The sequence below is a fragment of the Aplidium turbinatum genome, chromosome 1 (assembly GCF_918807975.1).
Source record: "Aplidium turbinatum chromosome 1, kaAplTurb1.1, whole genome shotgun sequence".
Taxonomy (NCBI): domain Eukaryota; kingdom Metazoa; phylum Chordata; class Ascidiacea; order Aplousobranchia; family Polyclinidae; genus Aplidium; species Aplidium turbinatum.
In genome coordinates this window covers 12,117,316-12,139,650 of record NC_137472.1, presented here as the reverse complement: position 1 = coordinate 12,139,650, position 22,335 = coordinate 12,117,316, and the positions used below count along the sequence as shown (strand labels likewise).

Genomic DNA, 22,335 nt, shown 5'->3' with positions numbered 1-22,335 from the left:
TGTTTACATCTTCGTTTGTGTATTTTAGGTCTACAATTGAGTTTGTAGTATGAATATTTTTAGTAGAGAGAAAACAATTGAACAAGTTGTTGAAATTATCTGAAATTTCTAAGTTCAAATTAGGTGCTTTTGAAATTGTGGATTTGTGTCAAGTCGCATCACAAATATCATGCAGGCTCCATCATAAGTCATTTTGCTTACGGGTGTTTGTAAACATGACTCATAAATTACATCCACAAAAAATACAGCATTTACATCAACAAAGCTAAGTTCGAAGCCCACTTTTTATTGAAGATTGCGTCAATCAATTTGAAAATACACTTTTAGTCCGCCAGCGTCGAAACAATGCAACAGCGAATTGAGGAACATGCGGAAACAAAGGAAATGTGAAATAACCCACAGTCAGCAAATCTACATAAATTTAACGTTTACAAATGTTGAATCAATGTAAATAGACTGGATTGCTGACTGGGTCCTTATTGTTTGAAGCACAAAAAATACGCGTAAAGGCGACAACATCAGCAAGGCAGTGATTATGTTTCTGGCCAAAAAAAAATTAACTTTTGACTTCAAAGATAAAAATGATTACAACAAAGCTTCAAAGTTTGTCGTAAAACATTTTGCAGAGATACAATAAACATAATCACTTTGTGCCAGATTGTGAGAAGACTTCCTAGATTCTTTCCAACCATTTGCATGATTGCAAATTATTTTCTATACAGTAACTTTATATTGCCAAAAAATGGTTTCTTTGTTGAAACAACGTGGCTACAATTCTATAAAAAATTCTTAGGCGTACTACATTGAAGTAATGACAATTTTTTTTGTGATTTTGCTGATGACGTTTTACAATATCCGAGAAGTAAAAAATAATAATGATGAATTATTTTACAAAACCGTGGTTTGCAAGCGCTTCACAAAAAATTGTTGGGGAAAAATTTACTATTAGACGTAAAACGTTTGTAAAAGAAAATTGTCGGTTTACGTATTTATAATGTTTATTGCGCTGTTATCGAATTATAAACTGCCTGTGTTGTCTACCTTTGTGGTTGCCGGCCAGCTTAGAGCAGCATGCAAACTAAGCGTTTATGGTATTTGCATCGTGTTATGATTCTCGAAAATTTCCCGCAAGGTCTTTATTTTTATCGTGATATTTTTTGCCTCTTCTGTCCTAAACTTGAAGTTATTGTGCAGCACAATCCACATCGGTTTTTAGACTCAGTCTTCATTGAAAATCTTTTGTGTGGTGCATCATTTCAAGTAGTGTCTTCCCCTAAACTGTTACACAAATCGTCCAGAACCAGGTTGATTATTATGTATCTTACAGCCGCTGAGAGCCCGTTATTGTATGTGTGGAATTATTACTGTAGATGTCTGACTAAATTCATGCCAAAGTCGAGCAAATTCTGCTTTCGGGATCCTTGCCGTTATTTACGGTATTTTTTGTTGATAAGTTTAGACAGCATTTTTCCAAGATAAATGAAGACATCGGTATTGTTCGTCACTTAGATTTAGTTTTCTCAGCATTGTTTATTCATTCTTTGATCCACTAGTTTGTCCCACTTTTGGTATAATCGGATCGTTTATAAATGGCGGGTCTTCACAATAGCCGGCCTCTTATACATTGGGGCAACGTATTCAGATGTTGAATCAATGAAGAAGAAAGCTGATTTGTTGTTTGTCTTATGTGACGCCTAACTTTATGCCTCGTCTACATTACAAAATATTTTGTAATGTACATTGTGCATTTTGTTTGTACATTACAAAATATTTTGTAATGTAGATGAGACATTATCATCTTTATTTTGCGCTCTTTGGAACAAAACACAGTGCACTGTGAAACAAAAATACAGGACATAACAACAAGTAGGCAACATAAAGCAGGGAAGGGACGCCATCGAGTTAGCTGCTACGTGTAAATGGAGCCTATCTCACAATTTTGAGTGTATCTCACAATTACTGTTTGCAAAAACGCTATTTCTTCGGCTTCTCCCAAAAGCATTTGCAGTGATACATTTCCTCAATTGCAAGTTTTGTCAATGAGAGCATTTCCATAGAACGTTTATTTCGAAACCAGGTTTTCATGTCTTTACCCAAGAGAAGATTTCTTATTGTAACGTTTTTTATTCGTCAATAAATATTATCTGCTTGAAACAACTGTTTTGAATAGTTTGTGGCCTCCATAGCCTACTATTTTGATCGTGGATTGCTATTCTTCTTTGTAGAGATGATAACGCAAAAAACGTTTGCTATTATTGTTTCTAATTAACAGCTTTGCGATCACTGGCTTTTCTTTGTAGCATAAGAAATAACGCGCTTTGTATTATTGAGGTCAAACCAAACAAAGGAAAGCAAGAGGATGCTTCTCTCTGCTCGCGCATATCGATGCACGAAGCAATTATGAGCTTATGGCTTGTTATCGCAATGTAATCCATTTCACGCTTTGCTGGAAATTAGCTAGAAATAGCAAAAATTCACCAAAATCTTGAATTTACAAGAAAACTACACAACTTTTAGCATCAAATTTAATATCACCAGATCCGCCTGGCAATTTTAGGAAAAGTCAAGAAAAACCAAGTGCATGGCGTTACTGTGCTTCAAATAATTAAAGGAAATTTGATGGGGGGGCCAAATCTGGCCTCCCTTTGAGGAGCAAAGTGTTAATACTACCGATAAAGATGTTTGCTTTGCCACAGTAACTTTTTGGTGTATCACATTGAATAGATATGAAAAGGTAATTGGATTATGAAAAACTAAAGGTAGACGAACCTCTGATTTAGAACATGATCTACATGCTTAGGCTACTTGGTGCGAAAAATCAATTTATTTTTAAGAAATTTACAATTGTTTCTATCAAATCTTTTTGTACTCAGATCACTTACTACTTTCACTAATTGACAATGACATGAAAGTAAAAGGTCATTCTAAATTCTCTTTTCCATGGATTGTTATAAAGTATGACAGAGGCCAATAGTAAAGAATGTAGAACTTTGTGCATCCCATCAGACTGTTAGTAGAAAAAAAGGACTGCATGGTTTTATCAATCGTTCACATTTGAGCAGTATCAGCAGCTAATTGCACTGATTCAAATTGCTTGGTGTATTATCGTGCATATTGTCATTCATATTGCAACTGCATTTGAGAACGTAATAAGCCATTGTGTTTATATTGACTTTGATGTTACAAATCTTATAAATCATCACTGTATTTTACTTGCAAGTATGCTTTTCATATGATGTTATGGCGGTTTCATTGCTGTTTGCAGGCTTACTCATTGTTTGCAAATATACAAATTCACTGGTTGAATTATTTATTGATGGACGAATTCGTCCATCAATAAAAAAAACAAGGAAATGTTTTATTTAAATTAAACCGAAATAATATTTAATAGACTAAAAACAGAGAGAGACTGTTCACCAGGCATTTGGTAATAAAATTAATTTGCGTTCTTCTGGTGACTGTTTACTAGGTTACCTCGTGATGTTAAAGATGATAACTAGCTTTTTTTCCGGACGTTTCGTCAGTCAGCACGACTGACTTGATAAAAAAATTATAACATGTATACTAGGGTGTTGCAGGCGCCCCGACACTCTCGGATTTTGCTTACCTTTTTTGTGGTACTGTGTTTAGATCAGTACACCACATATATGAAGTTTTATAAATTTTCATCGTCATTTACCCACTTTTTGAAACTTTTCATGTTTTTTGCCACTAGAGGGCAGTGTATAAATTTTGCAATATTTGGGTATAAGTAAAAGATGCCCTATGATGTTCTAAATTGCAAAAAAAAATTGGAGGAATGAGATAAGTATATCCAAATACATTCAAGTTTTGTCACTAATTTTTTGCACAATACCGCCCCTAGTGGTGAAAAGGAAAGTTAAAAATATCTCAAAAACTACTCATCATATTGTTTTGGAACTTGCATGCACCCCCCAATTTCATGGGTAAGAAATTTGATTTTAGCGATATTTTTGCAAACTATTACCACTTGAGGATGGTAATTCTAATTTTGAACTATTTTTCTGTAAATAGACGATACGGTTGCACTTCTTGAACTGTGCTATCTCAAGAATACAATTTCATGACTTATGCATAACAAAACTTATTCAATTGTAAAGAAACTACATGCATGCACTATATTAATAAATCCAAACAGGCAATGTGAGTCTTAGTTAACACAATTTCTGCAAATGCAGTTGTGCATCTTCATTGTGTTGATAAAAGACGTTTTCTAAGATTTGATAGCTTTCTTCGATGAAGAAAGTCGGATACCAGTTTTACCCCTCTCTCTGTTGAATCATTGCAGACTGTGAGTGCACTTATGATAACAATAGCAGAAGCATAGCCATCATCTATTTCCCACTCTTTCGGGTGTTTGGCAAGAAAAGTGGTTGTTTTGTGCAAAAGTTCAAAAAGATTTTGCTGGTAGAATTTGCATAGGAGCTTTGACAATGAGTTATCATTAACAATGTTTGGCAGCTATGGCTTTCCATATCCATTACCAAACCTGTTTGTAACCTGGCCATCGAAACTTGCATTTAAACGCTGCAGAGTTCCAGTTAAAAGCTTCCTTTTCATCCATAGTGACTTGTTCGTCCCATAGAGGTGAGGTAATGGGATCAGCTTCCCAGTTACATGCCACGTGTGCTTACCTATAAAGCTTTTAAAGCAGCAACACTGATAGTTTTGTCTACTGCAGCATAGCTTTTGATGTTACTTACCAGTTGCAAATCTTGTCGGGGTGCAGATGCAGCAATTGGACAGTTGAACCACCATCCATTAAATACAAAAGTGCAAAAGTCAACAAATCGGTCTATTTTTTTGTATTTGTGACTTGGAAACGACTCCTTGTGGTAAAAAGTCTTGCAGCATTACTATCTTATAGCCATTACTCGATGGACTTCAACACATTTCATAAAGTTGTACTGACCACTGTTGATTCCAATGTACACCGCTTTCAAGTCTAAAATTTCTTTGTAATCACCCCTCTGATAATTTTGCATAACTCTCTCAAAATTTACAAGTCCTTCCCTTTTTCTGCTTTGAGTTGTTCCAAATTTTCCCAACTCTTGAGCATCTTTGGTGTGCAGTACAGCTGCAACATGTGGGGTTGTCATCGAATGCTTTGTTCTGAAATCTTTTGAATAGTTTTATGTCTGGAGATCTTGACATTTCCATTTTCAGGGCTTCCCACAAATGAGAAAGTATAACATCGGCAATATGTTTTCTGCATGCTAGGCAAAGAAGTGGTTTGTCTAGCTTTATTTGAAGAGAAATGCTTGCAGCAGAGAGATGGCCGGAAGAAAAAAAAAAATTTAAAACAACAACACCTAAAAATTTTTTTATTGTAGTCTGTTGGAAGAAACAGTAAAAGCGTTCTTGTTAAAATTTAGTCATCTATGAATAATGTAGACACCAATTGAAATTAATTCTAGTGTTGTGTATCCCGTTATAGCTCATTGGATAAATACCCAACTTATTACAGAATGTCAAACAAAAATCGAGCAAAGATGGTTCGACTCTCGGCGTGTGTAGTTGAGCAACTTGTTGCAAAGTAGCTTTCACTCAGTCCCCCCAGGAAATAACACAACTTAAAATAATTCGGCACTTTACAACAAGTAAAAATTCATACCATCAACATCAGAAACCGGACTGACAGCAGTCTTTTAAAGGAACTTTTTGCGTCATTGATATAGTCAGCAATTTGGACTATTCCTTTATTTTCCATTTTTTTGTTATAGGCCTAGAGTTGTCATCACAAATTGTAAAACGACTAAAGGCATTGGAAATGTGGGTTTATAGAAGAATGCCTAAAAATTCATGGAATAATAAAATCACAAACGAAGATGTACTACAGTATTTCGAATGCAAACCAACGTGGAAATTCTACAAACAATTAAAACAAGAAAACTGAAGTATGATCCGCAATAACTTTATTCAAAGACCACTATTCAAGGAAAAATGAATCGAAAACGAAATAGGGGCAAACTACCAAAAATTTGGACTAACGATATTAAAAACTGGTCAGTGGTCAGGACGATTACAAAACATGGACAGTTCGCCCCGATAGATCAGTTCAAAGCAGTCCGCCCCGATAGCTCAATTGGTTAGCGCGTCACTTCTGAAACGAAGAAACTTCAAGATCAAGCGGCGCTGGTTCGACTCTGGGGGTGTGCACTAGAGCAACGCACGTTAAGGACTGCTCTCCATTCAGAGGTATCTACTGTCATGGATGGAATAATTCCCCGGCAACATGACTTCAACAATCGGAAACTTCATTCTGTCAAACTCGGTGACCGGGCATGCGTCAGTCATTCAAAGCCTCTACAAGTATGCGAAACTGCCAGGATTAAGCTCTGCAAGTAGCTTTCGCAGTCCGAGGATAAAGATTCAATCAATCAATCAAAACTACAAAATAAAAATCTCACAACAGAGAAACTTGTCGATTCATTGCTTCGAACCCTGGACGAGAGGAAGGAACTTAACGATGATATTTTTCTATTGTGAATAACAAACTTGTATATTTCTGATTACAGTATACATCGCATTACTGTAGTTGTTTTAAAAACTTTCCTTTTCGAAAAGATAATATTTACCAACATAAAGCCCGGCTAGTAAAAAACAAGAAATGTTTGTTTCTTTTAATTTGAAGTGGGAATCTCAGTTCTCGTCAGGCCATCAGTAAGTTTCAAATCAGTTTTACAAAATTGTATTAAGGACACAGTATTGTGAAATAAACAATATTGAGTGTTGGAGATGTATTGGAAAGCAAACTTATACAATTTTTATTTTTTATTTTGCAGCATTAAACTATGTTAGAACTATATTTTCTAAGCAATGATTTTGAAACAAATTCACTATTTTTGTTCAAAAACTTGCCGAAGCATTATTATTGCTACTATTTTGTGGAAAATTATTTAGAATTGAATAGTGCCATGTGTAGGATACTGTGTGGTGAGAATAGTGACAGTACATTACGGGACCCGCAACTCCGTTGTTCCGCCAACATTAGAAGGGTCAAGTGCCAATTTGACAATTTTTACGCTTTGCTGCTGGCTTGTTTTCAACTAAAAACCTTAAATTACTTTAAAACTAACTTCACTCCATATAACCTATAAAAAGTACAATATTTTGTAAATAAATGAAAAAACGTAACCCTACTAGTGTTGCGGATAAGCCAAAAGCGGATGTAGTTTCGGATCTCTATAATCTACAATCCCTAGGTAAGAATCACTACCTGGCGGAATAAAGACTAAGCTTGTCCGCTAGAAGTCAGCATTGAGAAATCTGTAGTGGAAATTAAAATTCCTGTCAAGGCTGAAAAGAGGGAAAGTGAATACAACTAATCTGTTTCATTGAAATAGAGGAGTGACGTAAACGTTAAAATGACTCAAGTTGTCTTTTTCGTAAACAAGGATCATGCTGCTAAAAGCATAATTTGACTTATCGTTTTTAGTTATATAATTATTAAAAATGTGTTACCTTTACACTTAAAGCATGAAATGCAATAAAATATTATTAAAAGCTTCGACAATACTATATCTGCAATAAAGATAGCGTTGAACAAAACACACACAATCATTTTTCATAGATGGAATTGTTTTAAAATTTCTCACGATATTGCTGCAATAGGAAGTAAAGCAATTTCTTAATCTACTTCTTACGCGGAATTCCTTCTGTTCTCACGCCTGCGCAATTTGTCAATTAACCCTTTGCTTTTCAACGTTTTTTTGGAAGTTAACTGCTCAAGGGGGGGCCGTTTTTGGATCAAATTCAATCAGCTGTTACGTGTTATCCGCTGATGCTATTTGAACAGAAGTTGCACTGGTGTGAAAGCAAATCATTTGTATATAAGTTTGAAAAGTCATTATTTTAAAATTTTATATGTTAAACTTGATATTTCAATTTTTGCAAAGGTACCCAAAAACGACAATTTTGATTTAACTTGCCGCTATTTAATTACCGTGCTAATCCGATTTCATGCAAACTTCTGAATAACAAAGAGCTCGATCGAACGCACGAAGTGTGTGTGCGGTGTGCCGAATCATTGCATTGATTAGAATTTACGACTTGCGAGCAAATCTTATTGTAAGCTACTCACTGATTCTAAAATAGTTACAATCAAAGTAACATTGTTACACGAATTTGAAAAAAAAACAAAACTGCGTTTGTTGTCTTACATTTTTATCCTAAACTAATGCATTCCCAAACTCATGGCTAGCTTCTAGTTTTATGGAACCAAATTTCTCATAAGTAACACCTTAGCCTGCTTGAATAGCTGTTTACATCTTCGTTTGTGTATTTAGGTCTACAATTGAGTTTGTAGTATGAATATTTTTAGTAGAGAGAAGACAGTTGAACAAGTTGTTGAAATTATCTGAAATTTCTAAGTTCAAATTAGGTGCTTTTGAAATTGTGGATTTGTGTCAAGTCGCATCACAAATATCATGCAGGCCACATCATAAGTCATTTCGCTTACGGGTGTTTATAAACATGACTCATAAATTACATCCACAAAAAATACAGCATTTATATCAACAAAGCTAAGTTCGAAGCTCACTTTTTATTGAAGATTGTGTCAATCAATTCGAAATAATGCAACAGCGAATTGCCGCCAGCGTCGAAATAATGCAACAGCGAATTGAGGAACGTGCGTAAACAAAGGAAATGTGAAATAACCCACAGTCAGCAAATCTACATAAATTTAACGTTTACAAATGTTGAATCAATGTAAAAGGACTGGATTGCTGACTGGGTCCTTATTGTTTGAAGCACTAAAAATACGCGTAATATCGACAACATCAGCAAGGCAGTGATTATGTTTCTGGCCAAAAAAAAAAAAATAACTTTTGACTTCAAAGATAAAAATGATTATAACGAAGCTTCAAAGTTTGTCGTAAAACATTTTACAGAGATACAATAAACATAATCATTTTGTGCCAGATTGTGAGAAGACTTCCTAGATTCTTTCCAACCATTTGCATGATTGCAAATTATTTTCTATAACTCTATATTGCTAAAAAATGGCTTCTTTGTTGAAACAACGTGGCTACAATTCTATAAGAAATTCTTAGGCCTACTACATTGAAGTAATGAAATTTTTTTTGTGATTTTGCTGATGACGTTTTACAATATCCGAGAAGTAAAAAATAATAATGATGAATTATTTTATAAAACCGTGGTTTGCAAGTGCTTCACAAAAAATTGTTGAGGGAAAATTTACTATTAGACGTAAAACGTTTGTAAAAGAAAATTGTCGGTTTACGTATTTATAATGTTTATTGCGCTGTTATCGAATTATAAACTGCCTGTATTGTCTACCTTTGTGGTTGCCGGCCAGCTTAGAGCAGCATGCAAACCATGCGTTTTTGGTATTTGCATCGTGTTATGATTCTCGAAAATCTCCCACAAGGTCTTTATTTTTATCGTGATATTTTTGTGCCTTGTCTGTCCTGAACTTGAAGTCATTGTGCAGCACAATCCACATCGGTTTTTAGACTCAGTCTTCATTGAAAATCTTTTGTGTGGTGCATCATTTCAAGTAGTGTCTTCCCCTAAACTGTTACACAAATCGCCCAGAACCAGAACCATCGTGTTATCTTACAGCAGTTGAGAGCCCGTTATTGTATGTGTGGAATTATTACTGTAGATGTCTGACTAAATTCATGCCAAAGTTGAGCAAATTCTGCTTTCGGGATCCTTGCCGTTATTTACGGTATTTTTTGTTGATAAGTTTGGGCAGCATTTTTCCAAGATAAATGAAGACATCGGTATTGTTCGTCACTTAGATTTAGTTTTCTCAGCATTGTTTATTCATTCTTTGATCCACTAGTTTGTCCCACTTTTGGTATAATCGGATCGTTTATAGCCTAAATGGCGGGTCTTCACAATAGCCGGCCTCTTATACATTGGCGCAACGTATTCAGATGTTGAATCAATGATGAAGAAAGCTGATTTGTTGTTTGTCTTATGTGACGCCTAACTTTATGCCTCGTCTACAGTACAAAATATTTTGTAATGTACATTGTGTACATTGTACATTTTGTTTGTAGGCCTACATTACAAAATATTTTGTAATGTAGATGAAGCATTATCATCTTTATTTTGCGCTCTTTGGAACAAAACACAGTGCACTGTGAAACAAAAATACAGGACATAACAACAAGTAGGCGACATAAATCAGTGAAGGGACGCCATCGAGTTAGCTGCTACGTGTAAATGAAGCCTATCTCATAATTTTGAGTATCTCACAATTACTGTTTGCAAAAACGCTATTTCTCCGGCTTCTCCCAAAAGCATTTGCAGTGATACATTTCCTCAATTGCAAGTTTTGTCAATGAGAGCATTTCCATAGAACGTTTATTTCGAAACCAAGTTTTCGTGTCTTTATCCAAGAGAAGATTTCTTATTGTAACGTTTTTTATTCGTCAATGAATATTATCTGCTTGAAACAACTGTTTTGAATAGTTTGTGGCCTCCATAGTCTACTATTTTGATCGTGGATTGCTATTCTTCTTTGTAGAGCTGATAACGCAAAAAACGTTTGCTATTATTGTTTCTAATTAACAGCTTTGCGATCACTGGCTTTTCTTTGTAGCATAAGAAATAACGCGCTTTGTATTATTGAGGTCAAACCAAACAAAAGAAAGCAAGAGAATGCTTCTCTCTGCTCGCGCATATCGATGCACGAAGCAATTATGAGCTTATGGCTTGTCATCGCAATGTAATCCATTTCACGCTTTGCTGGAAGTTAGCTAGAAATAGCAAAAATTCACCAAAATCTTGAATTTACAAGAAAACTACACAACTTTTAGCATCAAATTTAATATCATCAGATCCGCCTGGCAATTTTAGGAAAAGTCAAGAAAAACCAAGTGCATGGCGTTACTGTGCTTCAAATAATTAAAGGAAATATGAGGGGGGGGGCCAAATCCGGCCTCCCTTTGAGGAGCAAAGTGTTAAAACAAGATGATGCAGTGCCTTCGTGCCTTTTCTCTACTTCCAGTTGCCTGTTATATTACTAATGTAGATGCTGCGGTGCACTGTATGTGGTCGCAATGGAACAATAAAATCATTATTATTAACAGAAACAGATGGAATTGATTGAATTTGACTAATTGGACTGTCAGGTTGCCAAAAATTAACAATATGGACGCCACCAAATCCCAGCCAGCAATGATAACTGAGGCCCTTTTGTTTACCAAGTGGGCGATGTATTGGGCCCAACTGTGCTGCCCAATTGGGTCCCCAATTATATTTGTCCGCGTGCTCAAGTTCCTACCCAGCTGGGCACTGAGCAGCCCAGTTTGAAAATGTTTGAAGAAAAATGATTCTTAACGGTGTTGAACTGATGTCTTTGGAATGTGGATTCCAGACGGATACGATACACCACTGAACCTCACGCCAAAAACTTCCAGTTCTCAGGTAATGAAAGCAGCTTTTCTTTGTAGTTGAAGGGAAGATGAAAGAAGAAAATGTGTAAAAATATCTATGTTGCCATTATAACAAATGGTGCATTAATTTAAATTACTAATATTCTAAATCTAAACTAATGTGGGAAATTCAACTAAGACTAAATCTTCTAAAATGTTTTTGTGCAAATGGGCTGCCTAGACTGAACACACATGAAGTCTCACACTAACCCTTGTAATAATTATTGGCTGTATCAGAACAACACTGACAAAGTTGTTTTCATACAGCCAATAAAAATATTTTTGTTTTATAAAAACATTTCTTTAATATTGGGCAACCCACTTTCCACCCATGTTCGGATGATTTCACAACTGGGCTGCCCAAATTCAGCCCACAATAGTGCTCATATTTTCTACATTCTTTTTCAAACGAAAAGAAAATAATAAGAAGTTGAAATTAAAAGTTGGGGCTCGGTTTGGGGCAAACTATTTAACAAGACAATTAATTAAACAAACATGAAAAACTGGACTTGTGTTAACCCATTATTGATCCATAAATAACCCATATGGTATGCCCACAAGCCCAAGTGCCCACTTGAATTTTTTATTGAGCCCCAGTCTGGCTTGCTGGCTGGGATGACAAATTTGAGTAAATATTTTTATTAATTGTTACAAAACAAAGTCTCGAAGACCACACTTTGTTTAAACTTTGACCCTAAGCAGACCACAAAATGTTGGCTTATGGGCCACGGTTTACAAAGCCTCTGATTAAAGATTCAGAATCTGAATAAAATTTGCTTAAAAGTTACCTACTTGAAGCGCAAATATAAAATCATCACGGCGTTGATATCGTCTTGCTGGTTACTTTTTAATAAAAATCCGGCCCTTTATACAAATTACAATACTTTAGTTCGCGTTCCTCAGTATGCACGGTTTCGTCGCTATAATAGCATCTGGATTGGCAACCAAACGCTGCGACCCAAGATGATGCTCAAACAGGATGGCTATATTGGCGGTTTTTATGCTAGTTTAAGAAATATGGCGTTTTTTAATGGATTGTTAGGTTAAACCATTGCACAGTAGCAACACCTTAAGGCTTATGCTATGGAAATAATCATGTTGTTGACTAAATCAGCTGAAAATGCAATGTTAAAGCATCATCAGTGTTTTGGAAAGGCTCCCCTTTTAAACCTAATATTTTGTAAATAGGCTAATGCAAATTGATAAAACAGAGTTTTTTTTAACTATGTGAAATGCTAAAAAAAATAAAAAAACGCCAAAAACATGTCAAAATGCCAAACTCAAAGTAGCATGCTAAACATATTAAAAAAACGCCAATATGACAGTCTGTTTGAGCCTCATCTTGGGCCGGAGCGTTTGGCTTCCAGTCTAGATGCTATTATAGCAACGTCCACAATCTATCCCTGCACTAGTTTATGTTGCAAAAGTAATTTGCCACATCACCTCTTAGGAGGCTGAAATTAGCCTTATCTCTTATTTGCAGAGCTGGCATTTTTATTTCAAAGAAATGATCACATGTAACCTATTGACCAATCTAAACATATCAAACATAAAAATAAAACAAATAAAAAATCTAAGTAACTTTTTATCGCACTTGTGTGTTTTATATACCAAATACCTTGCTAACGAAGAAGTATGGCTTGCTATGATGCGAAGCACGAACTTAAAACTAGCAATTAAAAATATACAGTACAAGGAAAAGAAACAGGCATTTATTTGGCAGACATTTTTGAATTTAATTCAATTTGTCGCTGAATAAGCAATATTGCACGATATGTTTGCTGCCCCTGGTGCAATATTAGGTTAGCTCTCCTTTTGAAGATTCTTTATTAATTACATTTTATATAAAGCATGTAATTAATTTCCAGCTGAATTATGTAACGTCTGTGAGTAATGTTATCTAAACTAAACCTGCGACATTCTTCTATCTCCAAATGACTCAAGCAATCTGACCTTTCAGAATGATACACGTGAAGTATGGTTGCAGCAAAAGTTCTATCTCGAAAAAATATTCAAAAAAGTATTGTTATATGTTGTTTGTCATGGCCAATTTGTTTTTCAACTAAAAGTTGTGCTGTGTGTTTTTTTCATCATCATCATCATCATAATCCATCGTCGGTTTGTTCCCCACTAGTGGGGGTGGCCGATTGTTTCCGCGCAGCAATTGTTTTAATCCCTTTTCTCTATTTCACCCTGTCCCTTGCATCTTCCTCCTTCAGTCCGACTTTTTTAAATTCATCCTTCACTTGTTGTTTCCACGTTCTTCTTGGACGACCGCGTTTTCTCTTCCCATCCACCCTTAGATCTAATGCCTTTCTAAGAAAACTTCCTTCCTCCCTCCTTATCACATGTCCATACCATCTTACTCCATTTGCCCTTGCCAGTTGGTCTATGGTCTCTCTCATTTCTAGCATATCCAACAATTCTTCAGTCCTTTTTTCCCTTCTCGTTTTCACCCCACACATTGTTCTCACCATTGACCTTTCCGTTCTTCTCAGGATTGCCAGTTCACTCTCTCTCAATATCCATGTTTTTATAATTCAAAATTACGACAATATTAAAGTTTTGTTTCTTATTATTTTCTATTTCCTTTTTTGCTTATCTCATTGACCAACGAGCATACTGGACTTTAAAGATAATGCTAAGTATGAAGCCTATGCTATAAAAACTTGTAAGCAATTCAAAAAAATACCGATACACTCAAAAATTTTTCGCACTTGTTACGCTCGCCAGGTGCGCCATCATATTTTCACAGTGTTGCAGATGCACCCAGAGATAAAAAAAAGTTTAAGAAACACTGCTATATCCTATAAACCTTCTTGTGCTGGTAGATCTGAGATCGATTCCAGGTCGGGTCAAACCGAAGACTTTGACATCGTAAACTTGATACAACATTTAAAATGAGCCATGTCGCTAAAAGATCTTAGGTGTTGTAGAGCGACAATAAATAGAACCATAAAATTATTATTATCCAATCAACTTCTTTCATCAGCAGATGAAGAGGTGAACACAAAAATTACCTATGTCACATTTGAATAATATAAACTTAGTGTGCTATAAGCAATAACTGTATGTTACCATATGAACCCAAAAGTAGAAGCAAATATCTACATATTAAGAAAAAATGCTTTTGGAGACTTAGGTACCCATTTTTGTTATTTTTATTTTTCGTCTGTTTTTCTTGTAAGTTACAACATCAAATGAATTTAAATCCCAACAAAATTGCAATATTTTACAAGTTTTATGAGCTGTGTTCAGGTGGCAATATTATCAAAAAATAAATTTTCATAAAGTCTGATTTCGTACATCACAGCTGGGGTGCACTCTTGTTAAACATGCAGATAGATGCAGTAGATGCAATGACAGAAACGAGCTCAACAGAGCTTGAAATATAATATAATGCATTATCTTTTGGGATCATACTTCCAACAGTACAAAAAGCAGAAGACATATTTTATGTTTTCAACTTTTATTTCTTCGGCTTGGAGCAAATTTGCTACTTTTTGCAAAACAAGGAAGTGTTTGTTTAACCTGATATCTGTGCCCAGCCAAAAACGTTATTCTGAGCTTTTTTGTCTTATATGGTTTGGAGTTCTTTCTGGAAAACACTATTCCGAGGAAAAGAATAATTCAAATCCTTGATAATCACGCAACGAGTATTTATAGAAGTTCTTCATTCGGCCTTTCTTATTTGGGTCACTTTTTGTAATGCTTTCATTGCCAAGACGTGTAAGGTACATTTTGTTGTTTTTAAAACCACGATTGCCGATGCCAAAAAATGCAGACAAACTTTTTGTTGATTGAACTTTCGTGTGCATAAAACAGGAACCAAAACACTAACATGCCGCGTGTAGTCGATTTAATCAACTTGCAAACTTACAGTTGAAAACTAAAATGCCGTTACAATTATGCAGAATAAGCGACAGATTTCCTTATAAAGAAAAATACACTAGGCTATGGTTGTTTTATGCTTAGATTGTCCTAAAGCGGCCGTTTCAAACCAGGGACGAGCGGTCCGCGTGCGTGGCCCAGATATTATCTAATTTACTTTCATAAATTAGATTTGAATTCTATTAAATCAATTTTTTCCGGAGAAAATTTATACAACTTTCAACGCGTTTTATCAATTCCAACTAATAAATCTTATCATTTACAACAACACAGTAAGAGAGTAAATTATAAATGGGAACCATAAAAAGCCTTCAATTTCCACTACGAACCAACGGTTTTACTTTTGTTTGACATTTCACTGTAAGCTTCAAAATAACATTTAAATTGCGTTATGTGAAGATTTGTTAAAGAATTCCAGAATTTATAACTATAGAATTTTAAACAAATTCCAAAGCACCATACATCAACCAAGCTATTGACAGTTTATACCCCAGAAAGAGGAACAGTAGGCTGCAATGCTGCATGTTTGAAATGTGCAGGTTATATAACAACTGCAAACGTTGAGCAAAGTTCCCATAGTGACAAGGAAACAATAAAACAACCATTCGGTCATGAAGGAGATAAATGATGCAGACCATGGCGAGTAGACCACCAGTAAATTATAAACATGCGCTTTAACGTGTCAAATACAGTTAACCCTTAGAAGGTTGGGCTCCTGGAGTCTTACTCAGTTTGGAGGGGCGGGGCTGTCGAACCTTCTTCTGCTTTAAGAGTGATATCTCTGTTATTTTTTAAGGCACGGTTTCAAAATTTGGAAATTACTTTGTAAAATCATTCACGCTGAGCATAATTATCTTTTAGAACTAATCATATACGTTGAAATGTTGAGGTGACTTATGACTGTAATTGTAGCGTGAATGTACACAATATTTTTTGGTAGAGTAATGAAGAACATGCATTGCAATGCTGTGATTAAAATTTTTTTACACAATTTTACATACAACCTAATTTTTGTATAGTCACCACTAAACACAACCATGAAATGTGAATTTTGATCACATTGATTAAAAGCTGAAAATTTCAACTTTTACTGAATGTTTGCTTGCTCATCTTTTTATACGATTTGGAAGTTGTCGTAACACATTAAGTAGCGAAGTTTTCCAGTTGGGATGAGGTGACTTACAATTATGTCATTACGGTAATAGCCATGAGCCCGTGACGTTAGTTACTCGCAAGTGATCCATTTATTGCGTTTTATATTAACTTAATCTCAAGCAATTGACTTTGAAAAGTTGGCCTATTAATGTTTAAAATGCTTTCTTTACTGTAGCCTATGTAGTAACGAAATGAAAATAGATCATTGCAAATTTTGACTACTTGGGATTTTTTAAAAATATTCAAAAATATATTGTTATATTTTGTTGGTCATGGTCAATTTGCTTTTGAACCAAAAGTTGTGCTGTGTGTTTTTATGATTTAAAATTGTAACAATATTAAAGTTTTGTTTCTTATTATTTCTTTTTTTGCTTAGGCTATCTTATTGGGCAACCAACATACAGAACTTTAAAGATAGTGCTACTACGAAGCTAATGTAATAAAAACTTGTTACCAATTCAAAAATTATAGCCTATCGGCATACTCAAAACATTTTCTTCCTTGTTTCGTTTGCCTGGTGCGCCACAACATTTTCGCAGATTTTTAGATGCGCCCTAAACTAAAAAAGGTTAAGAAACGCTGCTATGTCATATAAACCTTTTTGTGCTAGTAGATCTGAGATCGAATTCAGGTCGGGTCAATCCACACAATTTAAAAACGGCAGCGAATGTGTCATTTCTTGCATAGCGCAGAGAGAATAAGTTGGGTAATGATGTGCTGACATGGTAAACTTGATATAACATTTAAAATGGGCCAGGTCTGTAAAAGATCTTATAGATGTTGTAGAGCTACAATAAATACAACCATAAAATTATTATTATCCAATCAACTTTTTTCATAAGCAAATGAAGACAGGAATTATTCTGTATTAAAATCAACATGCGTTTTTTCTTGCCTCAGGCTTGCATTGAATCCTTCATACACTTCGTGGACTTTCACTACTGTTGCTTCTCGCAGGACCGTTGAAAGAATAACTTGGGCCCTGTACCAATGAGATCGTGGGGCTCAACATAAATTTTTTTTTATAAAAAAACGCACCATATCTCAAGGATACGAGGTGGTTTCTTCAAACACCAGAGGCCCTTGGAAAGGTTTCAGGTCCCTAAATCATGCCGGCCCAAGTTTAAAAGTACCCCCTTAAACCCCCTGTCAACGCTAATGGCTACTCGGGGTTCCCTTCTTTCATCTTGACAAGTGATCTTATCCACATATTCAGCTTTGTCCAAACTTTGTTCTGTGCAAACTTTTGTCCAAACTTTGTTTCCTTCATTTTGATTTTCTGTGCTTGAAACAAACTGTTCAAGTAAACTACTTTTTTGCTGAGAAAGAACTTAGAGCTTCGAAATTTTTATAAGAAGTCAAAATAATTAACTTAACAATAACACAATCCTACAACAGATAAAATGTAGGCTGACTTCTCCAACATATAAACCCAGCTGTATTATTTTGTATAAAAACTGCTACATCAACTTTCTTATTATTGACTGACAAAGGCCTTGTACTTCAAACTGTGCTACCGAAAATCAGCAAAACATGTATAGAAAACTGCCATTGTTTCACAAAGGGAACGTAAATGTTTGAACTAAATTTTACCCCCCCACAACAGCCTTACATCAATTCTTTTTATAAGTGGAGAAGTGATTATGTATGTCTGGTAAAACTTCAGGTAGACTTGGAAACATTTCAAAACGAGAATTGTTTTTTGGATTCACAAGTTTACCCAAGCCCGAAACTGCAATTTTCATGAAATTGGGGTTTGTAGAAATTTTCGAATAAGCAAGATATATTTTATTCAATTAGTCAGAAGAGCATAACGACGCCTTAACATGGCACAAAATAAATTATGATATCAATACTATAAATTAAAGGTGTTTAAACAGCACCGAAAAAAATTGTTCCTTTTGTGGAACAATGTCAGGAAAAATGTTATAAGTTTTATTGATTTTTTTAGGCTATATCTGTGCACCTTCACATATCCAATTGATGTATTTATAAAGTAACCTAATATTTTATTTAAACATTTTCTAATTCACCTGCTTCAAAGTCTTTTGTAAATATCAGTGTCTATTGGTAGTTCGTATTGTCCAGGATTTTGACACTCAAACTACCAAGCTCGTCAATTGACGCACTTCAAGTTTCATTTTATTTCATTTTCCTCATTGCGCTTCCATGCCCATTTTTTCTTTGCTGTGGCACCCAGAGCCGCCGGGAGTATAATTTAGGCCGGGTACCAATGAGATCACATGAATAATTTATACAGAGTCTCAGTAGACAAATTAAATAAATAAATGGCGTTTGAGACGATGAAAGGAATTTTAACGCTTCAGCACAACTTCACAGACATGTCTTGTGGGGATTTTTATGCATTTTTGAAGTCAAAGTGTAAAGCTAGTTATAAAACATCAAATCTTCGGAAAAATGTGAGCAAAGAGAGAGATGAAGCTATTGTTTATAAATTGTATAATTTTCTTGGAGAGTGATACAAAGTAAGCCTTTGGGATATTATAGGCTATTGTTTATGAACTGTATAACTTCCTTGGAGCATGTTACAAAATCATTCTTTACCATTTTTTTTATAAATGTTAATGTTTAGCTGAAAACTGGTATTTGGTGTAATAAAACGCAACGATTCTTGCTGTAGGCTATTTGTATTGTTTCTTATTTTTCCACTCTTTAAAAAAGCGATGGCGGTAACGTGGTTTGGAAGTATTCCAAATTAAAACCACAATAAACGTGTTTGGCACGCAAAAATTCGTTAATGCGACTGAGACGAATTTGTCAGAGATTGTGCATCATCAAATATGGTAACTCTAAATTAGACTCTTGACTTTATAATACAATTTTAGTAAAAAGGTTACTTTCTTCAGCCACAGACATATACAACCAAGCAACCACATGGCATTTAACATAATGGATTAAAATTGAACATAAACTATAAGCTACAAACATTTTCGGCCATACACACGTTAGCCCTTATCAAGTAACAAAAAATAACTGCTTATCATATCTACAATGAAAATGAATAACTGATGTAAACACTGAATTAACTATGTTCTGCCGTTTCATTTTGCATTTCGTTTTTCAATTCAGTGTTTAGATCAGTTATTCATTTTCATTGTAGATATGATAAGCAGTTATTTTTTGTTACTTGATAAGGGCTAACGTGTGTATGGCCGAAAACGTTTGTAGCTTATAGTTTATGTTCAATTTTAATCCATTATGTTAAATGCCGTGTGGTTACTCTTGACTTGACAAACGAAAAATTTGTAAGATCAAGCTGCGCTGGTTCGACTCTCGGGGTGTGTGTGCAAGGCATTTTAAGGACTCCTCTCCATTCTGCGGCTATTAATGGATGAAATAATTTACATACAACAATAAAAGCATTTCAAAATCGGAAAGTTCATTCTGTTAAACTCAGTAGCCTAACCTGTCCCGCGTCAGCGGTTCAAAGCCTCAACAATTACGCGAAACTACCAGGATTAAACTCTCAAAAGCTTTCTCATTCCGAAAATACAGATTCCCACAATCAATCAACTTATGACGTTGTGAGGAAACCATACTAAACTACCGGTTGGTGAAGGACAAGCCAGCTTGTCACTTAACATATGCGTTCTCATCAGGTAAATTTCATGACTAGGGTAGACAGACATTCAAGGAACATGTCGGTCAATGTGTAGTGTGTGTTTGTGTATTTAAGATCGTGCATCGAAGGAAGAGTGTGAGAATTAGAAAGTTGTGAGACTGTTCTTAGATTTAGATCAGTGGTTTTCAACTTTTTTTAAATCTGACCCCCTTGGAGCAATTCAATGGAGCCTCGTGACCGCCGTGAAAGCTAAATGAAAAATTTAACCAAATTTGAGTCAAACCGACACCCAGTCTATGTCGCGTTTCGCTGTTTTAATGTAGGCTAAACTTCTGAATGCAAAACCTCTTTTTGCAGTGTTATCAGTGTTTTTATTTAATTTCCTCCAATTAGTTCCATTTCCTTAGCTAGATCATAGGAAAAAGATATTGAATAAAAACTACATTTTCGCATTTTCACCAGCTGAATTCATAACAATCTTTTAGGTATCTATAAATTTATTGAAAATTTGGTGATTGGTGCTATATCCTTTTAACCAGCTTGCCAATGCGTATAAATGTTGTTGAAAGAACTTGCATACAAAACACACACTGAGGTTTTTCAATGCCATTGGAAACGATACTGACAAATCCATATTTGATATACTGTAGAACCGGTATGTCATGTACGACCTTTGTCTGTGAGGCCTATATGTCATATAGAATATAACATGCAGTGGCTATGGGCTGCTTTTTAACTTTTAATCATTTATTTGGCAGAATATTCATGTTTGTGGGCTCGCCTTGTTTGACAAACTTAAAGCTTTTGCAATAAAGGTTTTTAGTGTCATCAGTCTACTGTATATGTTTATGTACTTCAAACTCTTAAATAAACACGCAGCAAACAAACTACTCATGGTAAAAGTCATTTTAAGAATCTATGTCTGTTTCCTAAAGCAGATTCTCAAGTTACACCCGTTTGTTCAGTGGTTTAAGCGCCCGACACGATCTATCGACGCAGGTGCGCCTCTCAGAGTGTGCGCTTGAGCAACGCATTCAGGACTGCTTTCCATTCAGCGACAACTAGTGGATGAAATAATTCCCCGGCAACAACACTTTAACAATCGGAAAAAGTCACTTTGGTAATTTCGTTGACCAGGCCTGTGTCAGTAGTTCAACCCCTCTACAAGTATGCAAAAATGCCAAGATTAAGCTCTCAAAGAAGCTTTCCCAGTCCGAGGATAAAGATTAAATCCATCAATCATTCAATAATTGTGTGTGCTTAAACATACCGACATTGTTAGCCCACTTTTGATCAATGATACTCAATGTAACATTTGCGCCCTTTAGTGGTCAGTAAAGAAGTTTTTATGGAAATAAGAATGCGCATAAAAGTATTTATAAAGTCTTTTTTGTCGGTACTACATCGATTAACATTTTAATTCCAACGTTAAATGAGCTCTTAGTAATATTCTTCGCAACACCACAATGCCTAATACTGTAAACCACTTAAGAAAGGTGTCAAACAATATTACTTTATCTAGCCCAATCGGCCTGATCAGTCTATAAAGGTAAGCGATAGGGCTACATTTCTTCATTAAAATCTAGTACCTTCGTAAATTGCACGGGTTTGCGTTTTCTTCTTCAGTACCGTAGCCTTTCTGCTATTAAGTATGTGACTGTGAAAAATTATATTATGTAACGGAACTTGATTTTGATGATAACTTTTTACCTTGGCTTAGTTTTACTTCTTAATATAAAAATTATTTTCATTAAAAAAAAAAAATTAAAAATCCCCGATCGCTTATCAAGCTTACCATTGTTACAAAAGAGACCAAGTTTGACTCATGATAATTATTTCCCAATAACAATATATTTTATTTACATGATATGCCGTTGAAATGATAGATATACAAGTTCATGCCAATCAAAGCAGTTGGCAGCAATCAAAATGTAACATTTTGACAATTCGTTTCAAAATTCACAAAACTTTTAAGCCACTGAGCGTATAAGAAAAAAGTTAAATTTCTAATTGCAGTTATTCGAATATTGTTACATTCGTTAAATATTGGTAACAATTGTTTCGTGACAATAACTACACATGATTCACGTTAAAATGGATAATATATTAGACTCTGGATTTGTAGCATTTTCCAAGAAAAGTTCATAGTGGGCAAATTGTTTACATCCATCGCTTTTCGCATAATGCGTAGTAGGTACCATATCTGCATGACTCGTCATAACTGAGTATGTTGAATGTATACAAAAAAGCACAATCTTGTCTATCCCCCCC

At 35.1% G+C, this 22,335-nt stretch overlaps 1 protein-coding gene across 1 annotated transcript in view; it reads right to left on the bottom strand.

Moving 5' to 3' along the window:
* LOC145777569 (uncharacterized) overlaps nt 1-22,335 on the bottom strand; it is a 58,050-nt gene that overhangs the window by 6,558 nt on the left and 29,157 nt on the right. The gene's annotated exons all lie outside the window — the stretch shown is intronic.